Here is a 15,426-nt window from a genome sequence, read left to right as displayed (position 1 = left end):
GCTCTCCTTCATTCTGTGATCTTACTATTTGCACTCAGAAGTTTTGGCTTGTGCAACACCCAGCTGGAGTCATGCCCTACTTTTTGACAGTGGTGTGACTGTTTCTTCTGAGGCAGATGTATTTATTTTCATCTTTCTACTGTTCCTCCCAACAGTAACTTCATAGTCAGGTGAATAGGTGGCATTTTGCTATTGTTACCATCCACCTTCAATTTTTCAAATAAAGACAGTTCACAGGGAAGAAAATAATCCACATTCTTCCTTGTTGGATTACTCCCTGCTGCAGGTGTAGGACTTGCATGACAAAACTCTTTATCCTGAGTGACCTTGGGGAATTGTATGCTGATATTTGATGGAACTAATCTGTGTGGACGCTTGCTGGTGAGCTCAAGCAAGCCAGACTGGGACCTGGCTGCAGAATGCACCTCTGCATGTGGTGGCAGCATCTTAACAAACTCATGTAAGAACAAAAAAGCACATATATGAGCCAACAAGATTGTCATGTCACTAAACTACTGAAAAAGAAAGAAGAGCTTGTTTTTCCTCCTTTTACTCACTTCATGTACTTGGTTAGTTTAAGCTTATAACTCAGGGCTACACTTCCTCCTGTGTGCAAGGGGGAGATGAGCAATGTAGAAAAATTTATTTCCCACCTCCTACTATTTACTCATAGACCTACACAGCTGCCTACAGCAGCTACTTCTGAGAAAGTGTGTGACTTCCTTTACAGAGGTGGAGGAGGTGACTTCCTCTAGTTATTCCAATTTACACATTAGCACTTGCTTGAGGTGCTCCAGGAGCACAAGCTGGTCCTTTTCCTCACCATATATATGTATCTTTATGGAATAGATGCCTTAACAGAAAGACAGCTCTCATAAAACTGTCTTCCAAAGAATAAAGAATGGAAATGGTAATATATATTGTGTGTAAATGAAAGCCAAAGGAAGAAAAAAAAGACCCAACCCAAAATCCAACTTATATCTTCAACTCAGTTGGCTTTTGGTGAGAATGGGGCTAGGCACAACATGATAACAAATGATTTAGTGGGATTAATTGCAGTGGTATTTGTAATACCTCCAGTTGCTTTCACAGGGCTGCTACTAAAGAAATCTTTCAGTTGGCAGCAAAGTGATTGGTTAATGGCAGACATGGGGAATAATTGACAACTCGGGCAAAACATCTGGGGATGAAATATATTTTGTCAAAAAGCTAAAACCCTTGTGTTGAGAAAATGCATTTTTTCCCTCTGATCCATTCTGTCAACAAAATACTTTTCATCAGAAACATCAAAGCCGTTTCATCTGAAAATTTCATTTTTGAATCCCTTTATCTATTCTGTTGACAAACATTTCTGTCAACTGACTCAAACCATTGAATTAACAAATTTCTTTTTGTCAATCATGATTTATTATTTTGGCAAATGCATTCTATAATATTCTGCTTCATTCTGTGCAGAGAATATATAAGTCAGACTCCCATCCTAATTTTTTAGGAAGTGAAATTAAAAGTAAATGTAGTGTCACAACTGCTTATCTGCTGAATCTATCCACTGATTAGGCCTATTTTAAATATATCCAGTTGAATTAAGGTTTCTGCTGAATAACACACAAGTTGAAGAAAGGAAATTGTAGGTGCAATAAAATCACATTTCTCAATGTTTTCTTTGCAGAAAGTGTCTGCTAATCACAGCTTTCAGGCTCACAATAGAAAGATGATCTCTAGTGAGCTGTACTTTAACTGGTTTCTAGATGTTGATGAGCTGGAGTTTTATAGTAACATCACTACTTATAAGGAACTACTGAAAGAGCAAAAAGTATTGCAGGAACCCCTAATGTATTCCATGCTAATTTAGAATTAATCAATATAGTTTACAAATTTATTACTAGTTTGTTCCTCAAACAAAAAATATATCTGTTTAAAGATATATGAAGCATGATGATAAGAAAATTATAAGTAAAAGTTATAAGTGTAAAATGCCTGTAATGTACATTAAAAAAAATTAGTCTTTTAGCTATTCCTTGTACAAATGGAAAAAACCCAGATCAATCAATCACTGGGATGTGCATAGGCCAGCTGACCATTCCAAAATCAAGTGTCCCCAAAATAGTCATGACATTGATGTTTCTTAATTTTCACAAATGTAAATTGAAAAACCTTTCAAACTTGGTCAATCCCTATTTTCCTTGAAAACAAACATTACTTTGTTTTGTTTAATGTTTGCTTGTTTTTTTTTTTTTTCTTTCTGTGTGCTTCCTGCATTCTGGATCTTTTCTCCTGGATTAATTTTGCACTTTAATGTCAATTTTATCTCTGGAGTTTTTGCCCTTTATCTACAGAGGGGCTACAAAGCAGTCACTTTCTATAACAGCTGCAGTATGCAATCAAGCTGACAGGTCATCATTTATTAGCATCTCTCATTAGAATGTTGGGAATTTGGCATGTCGTTTTACTGAAAATATTGTATGATCAATTGATTGATTGACACTAACCAAAATTTGTTTCTTCATCTACTGTTGCACCAAAAACTGAGACTAATGAGTTGCATGTAATGTCAGTAATTCCTAGAAAAATATGGAGCAGCCAGTCAAGGGAGTGTTTTGCTCAACAATATTTCAGATACTTGAAGAAGACAATCCTAAATTCTTGTAGAATAAGACTTATTTAGGCTGAATTTTGCTTCCAGAGATGTTAGCCCTTGTCAGAATACAAAAGCTACAAGGGAAAAAAGCAAATATTTCTCTCCTGTGTAATAAATCAGAGGAAACCAGGACAATAACTGTACATCTGAAAATTATAGCTTCAAGAGAAATACTGGTTTTGAGAAATACATAAACAGTGTAGGTATCCTTGACTCATTTAGCACTAAAGGAGTTTTCATCTCTTTTTTTAGCCTAGGAAACCTGTATTGACCACACTGCCCTAATCACAGAGCAAACTGTTAGGAAGAACAATTGGACGTAAGGGAAAACTGTGATTCCTCAAACAGAAAACTTGATTCTGGAAAAAAAAACTTTTTTACTCCAGGGACTGCATTTGCTATTAGTGGAGGTTGAACCTTTTTGGAGTTGTTCTAGACCAGCTCCACAGCAGGTTTGTGTGTGTAAAGAGAAAGGAAGTGTGAGGAGTTTGGGCTGTACAGACACCAGCCTGACTCTGAACGTGTGCGTCACCTCAGAAGTCAAAAGAACTAGAGAGGAACTTTTTCCCTGATGGGGGCCAAGTTAATTAAAAGGAATGAAAAGAATAAATCTGTTCTATGGATTTTTCCAGAGGTTGTTCAGTAGAGGCTGGTTTCACTAGGAGCTGATTACAATTTAATGTGTTACCACAAAACATGGACAATGCTGTATAGAGATTTTTTTACATAGAAACTAAAAGAGCAAAATTTGATATTTTATGGCTTTCTCTAAAGGTCATTAATATTTTAATGTTTAATTAATGTTTTGCTTAATGAAGGCAATAATCACCCATGTTCTCTACAGCCTAAAGTCTCTTTTCCCTCACCTCCCTTTTTTCTTTCCCATTGACATGAAATGAGAGAGGCAGATGTGAAAAGGTGTACAGTAAGTATGTTGCTGAAGGAGAAAGGCTGTGCTCTAGTGCATTTTTTTAATTTACTGAGGTCCAACCTCTTATTGAGGTTGGTGGGATTCAGTCACTGATCTTATGAGAAGATAAAGAAAAAGTGTCTTGGAATTAGAATATGCTCCAGGAACAGTTTTCAGTGAGTCTTTTGGAGATGTGTGTGTCTTCTCCTTGGAGATGTAATTTTCATGTGATTTATTTTTAATATGAAATTGCTGTACTCCCAGTATAAAACAGTAGTGTTGGGAGATGGAACTAGTGTTCCTCCAATTGACTTTGCCTGGGTAGGAAGAATGAAATAAATATTGCAATTTCTTCATAACGTGAGTGTGCAGAAGTAAAGATTGGTACATAGCTTGAAACAGCCAAATGAACATCTGCACTTGATGTAGCCACATCAGCTGGGTTGCAGTTAGAAATTATTTTTTCTCATGAAAAGCACTTCAGTTTTATCATGGCGCAATAGGGGGAACGTGGTGGAGAGGGCTGGGCACTGTAGACTTGGATTTGCCATTTTCCTTGGGAAAGTAACTTTTTTTGTTTCCTTGTCTGCGGTAAAAATAAAGATATTTGCTGTCCCTTGTGAGTGCTGGCATACCCATAATATCACAGAATAATACTCTGTTACAGAAACCACTCATCATAAGAGTTAGATCACAATGGAAATTTGTCTTAAGTTTATATTTATTTTAGTTTCTCCTAAGACAGAGTGAACTATGTTCTGTATTCCCAATATGTTAATTTATTTTGTTCTGCTGATTCAGTTTGGTGACAGTACAGCTGAAGGAGAAGGTTCTTCACTGTTTGTTAATACTATACATTTTAAATTATGTTTGTTTTTGAAGAATTTAGCTTTTTGCTAAAAGGATATAGGGTAAAGAAGTGCCACAATATTTCTGCTATTTGTCCCTGCAATGACCCTGATTTTACTTAAGAACTTTAAAATCCACTGAGAGAATAACTCTATCTGCATCAATTCTCATGATTCCCTAAAATCATCCAGATAGAAAATACAGCCTGCAGTACCTGTGAATACATGCATCATTTTGTCCTTCATGATATATTAGTGGTGTCAAGCGCTGATGAGATCATGGTTGATAGTGGTTGATGATATAGGCTGAATGGGTGGTGAGTTAAAGCTTTTTTAAATCTATCTGTTCCAGAATTCACTCAACTGCATTCAACCCCTCTTCCATCTTTTGACAGCTGATGTAAAATCAGGAACATCTCTACTGAAGGCAAGTCAGTTATGCTGTGTCAAAGAAGTGAAGGTAGGAAAAAATGATTAATTCCTACTCTAGTCTTGTTTGACTAAAGCAAGCTCTGTCACAGAAACTCATGGAGTTTTGTCTGCTAAAAACTCTTGGATCAGAAACAATTGCACACTGACCAATTGCTATAAAACATCATGGATTTTGTTTTTAACTGAGGATATTATATACACTTTCCTAAAACCCTTTGTGTTCCTCTTTCTTGAAAATATTGCCTTTTAATGTGAGCAAAAGCAGGGTTTGCCTCTATTCTTGAATTATGTTGGTTTGTCTGTCAACCATCCAGCAATACATTGCATTTTGATCAGGTGTAGTCCAATCATAAAATCATAGAATATCTCAGCTGGGAAGGGATCCATAAGGATCTTTGCTATAGGTCTCTAAACAATTTGAACATGACTAATTGACTTAATTATTTATTTATTCATTAAAGCAAATATTAAAACCTGCAAACTGCTAGGTAAGTATTGAGTGCTACCAGAATTTCGTTGTATAGTACATGATTTTCTCATCTTTTATGCATATTTATATAGTCTAGTTGGTTCCTGTGGTGCTGATCTGGTTATCTCAGTCTATTTCCTTTGATTGTGATGCTGGGATTAAACAATATCAGTGGAAATGAGGTGATTATTTAGAAGGAGCTCTATATCTGTCCATATTCATTAGTATGTCCTAACTTGTTTTGGGCCCTAGCATTTTGCACTGTGACTTTTATTCTTGCTTTGGTATTTAAATCTCCTTGATCAATAGCATATTACATTGTAGTTTTCTGCTTGTTGTGACAGTTTTCTGTACTCAGTCTGTCTCTCCAACACACAGCATATGTGCACACATACTCCTAAGAAGGAATCATCATTCATTCCTCTCCACAGCATGCATATTGCCCAAATTTGTATAGACAGAGATGGCATTCTAGGGATTCTCAGTAAAGTTTTGGATAAAACTGATGGCTGTGCTATTTGAACTAATTGCATAAATAAGGTCAGCACTAGGACTTAAACTGCCTTAAAATGTAAGTATATTACAGACCTTGGTGGTTGAAATCAAGGTGAAATGTGCTGTAAATTGGTTTATTTAGATACCACTTTTGTGCTTATATTTGTGGTCATATTAGGCACTCTACTAGTGGGATTAGCAACTTGCTGTCTGCATTCCAGACAGCCACAGAGGGTTTGTATGAAACAATAAGTATACAACTGAGCGAATCATATATTGCATAGCACAAGCTGAAATACTGTGCTTTCTGTTACTTTATTTGCATATTTATGCAACATATAAACATTAGTGTTTCAACATTACTCATCTCCAGCTTAAATAAGATTCTCTTTCTGAAAATGAAAAATGAGAGCAAAAGCTCTCCTTTATGTACAGTGGACTTGATGGCTAAAGCAAGGAACAGATCACTTTCAAATCACAGCTGCATCAGAAATGTTTTACAGTGTAAGCTATGAAAGAGACAAATTCCATTCTCTGACTTGCTGACACTGCCAGGTTGTCCCAGTTGCTCAAGACATGGAATGGATAAAAGGCATTTGGGGGGTTATGAAGCTGCATTAGTCATTGCATCATGGGAACATCTTCAATGTCTGCAACACGAGACTTGGGGGCAGGATCTTTTGATCTGCTAAATTCCTTTTGCCTTTGTCCTTATGCACCTTTCCAAGTTCTGCTGCTTTGCATTCTTTTTCCCCAACTGTCTCTCTGTGTTGGCTTAGTTTGTGCTTGGACAAGATTTGAGCATTCCTGTGAGTCTGATTGTTTCACTTCTGTGAACCTATTTATGTTCTATTATGTTAGATCCTGGTTTTGCTGAGCAAAGCAGCACAGCAGGTTCAGCAGCTGCCAGTGGTAGAGAATATGCCAGACCAAACCAAGAGCAGCTGTTTCTCTTTTTCCTAGATTTGAAATGGGTTCAGTGTCAATTTTTTATGTCTTTCTTGATGTTTTTCCTTCCTAACCAAGAATAACTGTGAGACATAATAAATAACTGAGACTTAAAAGTCACACCTGTCAGTGGACAATCATGTTTTCACTGTCCTGTGGAGAGGATGAAGGCAATATATTGAGTCAGGCCAAACTCCCTATTGAAGTGTGCCACACAATGTTTTGTTCAGGTGATGTAATTCTGTAGATAAACCAAACCAAGGAGGCAGACAGACATGAGCTAACATGGGCAAACCAGGCATCTTCCCCCTTTATTCCCCTTATCCTGTTGGAGGTTGTGAAATCCTGTGTTTCTTCCTGCTGACAAGTGTGTGAGCTCCTCTCTGATTTAGGTGTTTGTGACAGAAATGCTCAAAGTGGAGAGGAACAGTGCCTCAAACTTTCCAGATTTTCTGACTTTGAGCATTAGGTTCTCCTTTGGTGCGTTTAAAGAGAGATTGATGACCTTTTTACTCACTGGAGTATTCTAATTGCTTTAAATGAGCTCCATTTAATTGGTTTAAATTATTCTAAGTGTCTAATTTTACTATTCAGTGTCTTAAGATGCCTGTCATAATAGCTGCTATAAATATACATATTGACTTTCAATAAATACTTTCCTGTTCTAGCTCATAATCTAAGTGTTGCCTAATATTGGGTGGGGAATGCCTCTGTTGACTTGAGTCTTTCTCTTGAGGTCAGTGAGTCTTTCTGTGAGCTAGGACAACTAGATCAGGATCATAAGAATTTGGAGGCAAAGGTTGCCCTGTAGAATGTGAACTCTAGTACAGTCTTTCATTTTTTAGATGGATATGTGCTAATACTCTGCTGAGCAGTTCCCACTTTGCATTCCACTATCAGCCTGTTCAGAAGTGACAGGAGAACATATGGGTGATAGCAAGGCAGCACAAAGCTTGGTGGTGCCTGTGGGGATGGGCTCATCTCTTCTCTTGAGCTTTGAAAGGGTCTCTTTGGTCTCAGTGGCTCTGTGGGCTAAGTGGGGATGGATTTACTTCTATTTCTCTGGAGTTAGCAAGACTTGCTTTTTGGGTAAGGGAGGGAATGTTGTACACGAGCTTATTTTGACTTCAACCTTGCAGCAATTCTCCCATTTTGAATACTCCTTGAATTGCCATCTGTTTTCTGTTTGTTTATTTTAAAGCTCTCATATTTTCCCCCCCGCATTCCCTTCTGGGTAAGTGGGCTAAAATGAGTTTGTGTGCTGCAGTCTCCTTTCTTCAAGCCAAATACTCAATTGCCACTAGTGACACACAAAGACAACGTGTGATGGTGAGAATTCTACAGAAATATCATAGAGCTGCTGCTAAGTACAAGCCAGTAAAGCTTTGGAGTCAGAAATGACTTTTTCACAAACTGCCGTGCTCCCTCCCCACAATTCTATCTGCTGCTGACCAGCAAATACTCAGGTGCATTTATGTTCAGAGGTACTGCAGGCTTCTTAAATGGGGAATTTTAATTATTTCTTTTTCGTTGTACTTGCACAGTAATATTGGTATTGTGAATTATCTCTATTATTACAGTATATTTCCATTGTGGATGTTTATTTTTAAACTTAAGTCACCTCTAACCCATTACTAGCTAAGTGAGAATGAGACCCTTTTGTATTGAATAGGGATGGTTACAAATGAAGAGTTAGCTTCATTTCTTTACAGAGTATTTTTATATTGTTCCTTCAACATTCATACAGCTTCCCTATGTGAACAAGACATTAGGAATCTCTGTCACATTTGTTATATTTCCAAAATGATGTGCATAGGCTTATAGCCATAATCAAGCTGAAAATATATGTTACTTAGTGCAAGAATAGGATATATATTTTACAACTAAATTTCAGCATTTTGTTTTCTTTTGTCTATCTTTACCTACCATGTTAATGTGAAGCTGAATCTGGAGCTGAAAAGCAAAAGTATTGCTCAGCTGAGGTTTCCCTGAGGTGACATGACCTGGAGATTAGGTTGAGATAAAGTCACATTTTGCTTGATGAAAGTATTCTGCATTACACAGGGATGTTTGTCTCCAGGGATATGAGTTACACTAAATTACTATTACTGTTCATGGACAAAAGAATTTCTTTTCAGCATCATCTGTTTCATCTCCCTGAGTCTTGCACTTTAGCACTCAAATAGCTACTGCTGAATTTCTTGGTATTTGTGAAAATTCATAGCTGATGGATCATTCCAGTGACTTTGGACAAACTACAGCATTGCTATTTTACCATCTGACTCGCTGTGTCCTTCTTGCAATTTCCAGCATGCCTTGACAAATTTATATTCTGTACTTGCATGATCAGTGTCATTGAGGCTTCAGTGTAGCTGGTGAAGTTTCACATGGACATTCAGATTTAGTTCATTGTTTAAAAAAAAAAAAACAAAAGATTTCTAGGCAAAGCACTTTCTCTCATCTTGAGAGATTTCTTAAACCAGTTTTTTTTTTCAGGTTATGTGACTGTTCACTTATTATACTTCTACTTTTAAATTTGAATTGAAAAAAAATTGATTATTTACATTATTTAGAAAAAATAATTAAGGAATCTACTCTCAATACAAGATAATAGAATGAAAGAAATTTGCATCATAAATGGAGACTGCTACTATAAAAAGACATACTGTATATGACACTGATAATTCATATGACAAGGATGGAGAATATAAGCAATAGCTAAATGAATTCAACATGAGGATTTTGGAAAAGTTTCACATTGGCCAGTGAAAAAAGAAAACCCACAGACAAAACAAGCAAGAACCAACCCCAAAAGTAAACTAACCACCCCCCCCCCCCCCTCAAATCAACACTATTAATTTCTGTGTGGTAAAGATAGAGAAAAACCAAACAAATAAAAAAAAAAAATACTGAAGGGATATCTATATCTGATTTGGTATCTTCTCCAGGAAGTAGAATATGCACTACTCCAATATTTTAATTTTTTTTTCACTCCCTGATTGCATCATCCCTCAGGTTGCTGATATTCCCTCACAATGATATATAAAAATGTCTGTACTTTACTTATTATCTTATCATTATATGAGATAGTAACAGGGGAATTATTACTCCAAATTAATCTATTTTAAACCCTTGATTTGTATGATTTTCTAAATGGTGTTTCAACTCAGAAGCTACAAAAAAAATCCAATTTGGTTTTGTGGTGTGTTTTTATGTTATGGGGTTTTTTTTGGAATTATATTCAAATAGTTAACAGAACTTAATTTGAAATATATTTAATCCCTAGTGATCATTTTGGTCTTGCAATTCTACATACAGACATTCTATTGGTGAAAAGACAAATGATTACCAGCCTAGAAAGGAATACTCATTGTTTTCTCAGATCTGATTTCACTCTGGCTATTCTGGAGCATAATACATAATTAAGTGTTATTTTCTGAGAACATTTCCTGGTTTGACTGACCAATAAACAGTAAATCTTTTTCAGAAGGGTAAATAGTATGATATTTTTTTCCATTTCTAGATTAGATCCGATCTCAGGTACAATCCAACATAAATATTTGAGACTACAGGGAAGTGCAGTTTACCATAAATCTGGTAAACCTATTCCTCACATTTTCTTCAAGGCCTACCATGATTTATTTTTGTTCCCTGGTTCATTCCAATTTCATATGGATCTTGAAATATATTTACCTATTCACTTTCTTGTCCTTAGATGATTCTTGTTGAAGATGCTCCTAGAATAAAGATGTTATAAGACTTGATGTAAATGAAAATGCTTTTACTCCAGTCAGTACTTGCAGTAGGACCTGGCTTGAGGGGAGAAATGTGATTCTGCACTAAAGCACAAAGTGATGGAGGTCAGGGGGATGTTCAGAGGTTGCAGCATTGTGAAATCACGTTGCAGGGCTGGCTGGGGATGCAGTTCTCTGGTTCCTTTTCTGTACCTCAAAGAGAGCGAGATGTCTCCAAGAAGCACAGCACACTGGGTTGTGTGTTCTGTGAAGTGTCTACAGGTCCAGTCCCCCTCTCTGCCTCTCCCATGGGGCTGGCTTGAGACTGCAGTAAAAAGAAATAGAAGTGCCTGCTAAGATTTGCTTTCACAGCTCTTGATGGAAATAGTCCCCTCCATGATGCACTGGTGACAGGAGGGGATGGGAATTGTCTGCTCCATAGGTAACTGTAGCCAAAGGAAATTGAATAGATATGCAAAATATTCCAGTCTGGCAATTTAGCTTCATTCTACTTTTTCTTCATTAAAATGTGGGTTCACACTACCCATTCTACCTAGTCCTTAGAATGATCTCAGTTTGGAAAGGGCAGATTAAATTTCATAAAGATGGCAACTTAAAAATATACTTTTAAGATCATTTAGTTGTCTCTTTCTGTAAAGCATTGCATTTCCATTGAATTTGATTTGTGAGATCATTCTTTCCTGGCTGTTGCTAGGACAACAACAGCAGTATTGTACTTCAGTACAAACAGTACATTGTATCTATTAGCCTTCAGAAATACTGCTAACATAATCAATATCAAATACATTGAATATGTTAGAGTTTTTAAATTACATTTACAGTGGAAAACAATTTTATTTTCAGTGTACTTTATCTGTATGGCTCTGTATTGATTTTCATTTCAACTCTCATGTTCTGCTGTCTGGTTTGGACATTATATTGGTATTCCCTCTGGAAATCCAGCTTTTCTATGTGAGAGGAGTCATGCTAAATGGACATAACTTATGACTTAGAAGAACAGTTACTATTTCACTGCATTTGGAAATCCAAAAGATTTTGAAGACTTTCTACTGTAACTATTTAAACCTTCTCCAAGATGTGCTTTGAATGAAATTATTCTAGTCCTGAAAAAATGGCTGCAAGTGAATCTAACAGGGATCAGGAGCTTCCCATGGCATGCCCTGCAAAAACAGATTCTGCTGATCTCACTTGGAGTTTGAGATCACCCAGCATCCAGCTGGATGGGAGGGAATTACAGAGAGGCTCATTTGAGAGTTTGAACTCTTTCAGATACAGTAAATAATTAAGAAAGCTCTTCAAAACACACAGACAGTATTTAAACCCAGGTGCTTTGACAACTGTTTGAATTCAGGTGCTGCTCAGGTTAGGCAGCCTAGCAGTAATTCTGTTTTTGCAGTATTATTGTATCATAACCATAATGGCATCATGGTTGAGTTAACATCTAGTCTGAGTGGCAGGTGGTAGGTTTATGTCCCTTAATTGTATCTTCTAGGATTTAAAAGCAATTGACAGTTATATACAGAATGCTAGTCCATGTGAAAATAAAATGACTCCATACTCCATCTTTACTTTTTTGGGATGGTAAATAACCCTGCCACTTCTGCATAGCTTGGACATAGAATCCTACTGTACCATAGGCAGTGTTGTTATCCTACTGCTCTCATAGCTAAATACATTATATAGAGATCCCTGGCTCTCATGGAGAGAAAATTTTAAACACCTACTTAAACAATAAAATGCACTTAGGGTTATGTATATGAACATGCACAAAACATTTAATCAAGCACCTCCTCATTGCTAAAGGCACAACCAAATCCTAAGCCCTCTAAGATAGTTTCTACCTCAAAGTTTTCCAGCTGAAGGGCACATTACTAATTTTTTAAAAGATATGGATCAACAGGAATCAAATAGCTTTCACTTTAGACATCAAATTTCACATGCTTTCCACCACCCGTATGTGATATCATACATTGCTTCATGCATTTCATGAGCAGTTAATGACAATATTTTAATTTTTGGCTTATGCAGTATTTGATAACCTCACAATGGTACAATTGTTTGGGGATTTTTTTGTTTGTTTATTCATTTGGGGTTTTGTTTGGTTAGGGTTTTTTGGTTTTTTTTTTTTTTTTTTTTTTTTTTTTTTTGCGAGGGGATAGGCTTACTTCTGGGATTTTGTCTTAAATCCATGACAAAGGAAACAGAAGTTTTATAGTTTGGGGTTTTCTTGGTCAGGTGTTCAGAGATGCTGTTGCCCTCAACTTTTACTAAATGCAGTGGGAATTGTCTCAGTGCATATCAGGATCAAGCCATGAAATCATTATGTAAAATACTTTAATTGAAAGTGTTGTCTTGACTTCTCAAAGGAACCTAAATGCTATTAAAATTCAGGGGAATGTGGGCATCTAGCTTCTTTTCACTCTGTTCAAGATCTCGGCCAGTGTTCTCTAAATAAATTAGAATTTTACTTGTTTCTGACCAAAATAATAATTTTTCCATTTCTCAATGGTTATATAATAGTAATTTCTCTGCTTTTGTCTGCTAGTGTGCCCAGGCCAATAATGGATTCTTTGATGCAGCTGTCTTGAATTCCATTTACTGTTTTTGGCTGTAGTTTCAGTTCTTTGTAGAACACAGTGTAGGGAACCTATCTTAAATTTTTATTCTGATAATGTACATTATTTTTATACAGAGGAGGCACCTTTTTATTTGCACAGTTTGGCCTTCATTTTAATCCCTAATTTTCCAGTAAGACTGAAGATAAGAAAGTCTGATTTAATTTTTTTTTCCTGGTGTTATATTGTCACTTAACAGAGGAGATACTGAGAACATTCTGTTCTGTTTGATTTAAAAAAACAGAAAAAAACCAGAAAAAAAACCCAAACAAACAAACAAAAAAAAAAACCAACCCAACCCTGTCAGGTTCATAGAAGCTCATAATGACTCATAAGAATCCTTGTGGAAAACAACCAGGTAGATTTTTATGAAGATATCCAGTGGGATTTTATTTTTCTGGAGGCTTCATGTCTGCAGTGTGTGTGTGAAATGTGTTTAAAATAGACTCATAACTATGTTTGCTTCATCACTGATGAAAGCCAGGGTTTTTTTCGTGACAGACTTGCACAGGTTGAAATAAGGACACTATGTGTAAGTAAATGTAACTTTGTATTACAATGCTAGTTAATTTAAATATAAATCTAAACATGAATTGTTCTCTTTTCTGCAGAATGAAATTTCTTCCCCTATAGTATTGTAATTTATTATTTTAATCTTATTGAACCTTTTGATCTCTTTTCAAGTTTTGAAGCCAGGAGAAATTCATGAACCTTTTTTCTTTGCATAATTATTATTTCATATTACTTGTGCAGTCAGTTCATTTTTTCTCTATATCCTTGTTTATGAAAGACATGTGTAAGCATCATCTTTATATAAAGCTGGATTGGCAGGAAGGAAAAATTAGATTCTTCCATTGATCTTTTTTTCACATATTTTCTGTTTCCATTCTGTTTGCTCTCTAATGCATTTTGCTTCCTTTCTTTGAGTTTATATTTTCTTGTTCTGTTCTTCTTTAAAAAGTTTTGAATTCAAGAACAGTTTCTGAATATACAGTTTAAGTGGGTTTGAAATCATGCTTGTCTAGTGCATTTTCTGGGGATTCAGGAACATGCAAACTGTCAAATGCTGAAGCATTTGTGTCTAAGTACAGGAGCCACTGACAGACTCTTCTGGTAGCAGCAAGTGGAACTAAGACACAGCAATGCTCCAGCCACCTTATTTGTTTCATGCCTACAGTCTGAATGGCTTGATGAAGTAGAACAGTTTTAAATACTTCAGGAGCTATGAGTGCAGGCATTAAAAAAATCTGGCATTGTACTATAATAACATAATGTGCTGTTTCTTTCCTGGTGAGCACAGAAATAGTGGCTGTTGTGTTGTTCAGTTCAGCATTTTATTGGGTGCAAGTCTTCAACTGGCATAAACCAGGTTTGTTCTTCCAAGTTTTAACCAGACTCAGGAAAGGAACCAAATATAACATGGTTATTAACATTCCTGCTGTGGGGGAGGTGGTGTAAATCAGTATGATTCTGCAGCTGGTTTCATGGAACCAATTTGCACCATTTTTTATAGCAGCAGATATAAAACCAGGGAAGTTTTGGAATAAATCTTATCAAGCCAGATGACAACATAACTATGAGTGTTGAGAAAAGGTGGTTTTTATCCAAGTCTTTGTTTGGGGTTTGATTTTTTGTTTTTTTTTTTTCTGTAAAGGTATATCCTTAACTGTACACCTTCATATGTTTACAGTAGCCATTGGGACAATAGTAGCTATACTTTGATTTTTACAGTCAGAACATCTCGACTTGCTCTGCATTATAGAGCATAAAAAGATTTGTAACAATGAGTGGTGTTATTTGAGCATTTCTTGTGAAATCATTTGAGCTGGACTTCCATTGATAGAGTCAAATCTGGCATGAAATTAAATCCAATTCAAGAACCTCATGAATAGCAAGGGAATGTCTGGCCACTAAAGTCCTCGCAATTACCTTGTGGTCTTTATAGGATGGGTGTCCTGAAAACCAAAGTGACAAATCTGTCTGTGTTTGAGTGGTCATCTATGCCTCAGTAAGCAGACTTTAAGACAGGTTCTAAAAGCCAGAGGCACTCAGATAGACTCCATTAGAAAACCATTCCATTTCCCTTCATGGTCGGAAGATTTACTATCTTAGGGGCTTTTGCTCCCCAGTCAATAGTAGTGTTTGATAAAGGGGAGGGAGAAGAAAAAAAAAGGGGGGTGGGGGGAAAATGCAACTTGGATTCCTAGTGCAAAGACTCTGTATGTAATATATTTAACTGTCAAGAACCTTTTCTTGTGAGTAATGTGCAAGCTTGCAAGTAAGAGAACTGAAGTTGTCAAGAGTTCTTGTAGTGAG

Source organism: Vidua macroura, chromosome 11 (genome assembly GCF_024509145.1).
Source record: "Vidua macroura isolate BioBank_ID:100142 chromosome 11, ASM2450914v1, whole genome shotgun sequence".
Taxonomy (NCBI): domain Eukaryota; kingdom Metazoa; phylum Chordata; class Aves; order Passeriformes; family Viduidae; genus Vidua; species Vidua macroura.
This window is presented reverse-complemented; position numbering follows the sequence as displayed.